The sequence below is a fragment of the Chrysochloris asiatica genome, unplaced genomic scaffold (genome assembly GCF_000296735.1).
Source record: "Chrysochloris asiatica unplaced genomic scaffold, ChrAsi1.0 scaffold00339, whole genome shotgun sequence".
Classification (NCBI taxonomy): Eukaryota; Metazoa; Chordata; class Mammalia; order Afrosoricida; family Chrysochloridae; genus Chrysochloris; species Chrysochloris asiatica.
In genome coordinates, this window is record NW_006408857.1 from 2,086,830 (window position 1) to 2,087,810 (window position 981).

Here is a 981-nt window from a genome sequence, read left to right on the forward strand (position 1 = left end):
TTTTCTATATGCTGAAATAATTTTAAATGTATTGTGTTAAATAAAATGTGCTATGAAAAATTAATTCCATTTGTTCCTTTGTTTGGTGTGGTGCTGTGGGTTAATGCGCTAGACTGCAAAGTCATTGGAATCGCAAGGTCAGTGGTTCAAGCTCACCAGTCGCTCCTTGGAAACCCTATACAGGGTCTCTGTGAGTTGGAATAGACTCGACGGCACTTAACAACCACAACCACCAGAAAATATTAAATTATATTTATCACTGTATTTGTGGTTTATATTTCTCTCTCTATATATATAAATACATATATAAGACTGTGCTGAATTAAACACTGCAATGAAAAACTATTGAAATTTATACCAGTAACAAAACTGAAATTGCTAATTAAGAGCAAACTTAATAAGAAACAGACCATTCTATATAAAGAAAACTATAAAAATCCATTGAAGGATATACACATGTGGGGGCAGGGACTACCCTGCAGTAGAATGGAAAGAGCTGATATTATAAAACTGTTACTTCAAACAGAATTAAATCTATGATTTTAATGCAAGTTCAAACAAATCCCAATGAGATTTTGTTCCTGTGTGATAGTTGAGGTTTTGTATCAACTTGACTGGGCCGGAATTCTCAGCAGTTTGGCAGATGAGATGTGGCTGTCTCCTATGATGGCATCTAGTGTAGTGTGGTCAATTCTATGGTGGGGTCAGCTATGATCAGCCAATTGATTGAAGGGAGGCTTCCTTGAGGGAGTGGCTTCCTTCAAATCTGATAGACATTCTGCCATGGTTTGCTTGCTCTCTGTTGGGTCTGGATATTGCATGTAGCGTATTCTCCGACTTCTGGTTCTTTGAACTTGAGAGAGTAGCAAATTCTATTACCGGCCCATTCTGGGAGTCGTAAACAGTATGCCTTCTTACTGACAGACCTGCCTGCCTGCCAGCTGTCTGACTTGTCAATATTGACCCTGCAGCTCCACGAGT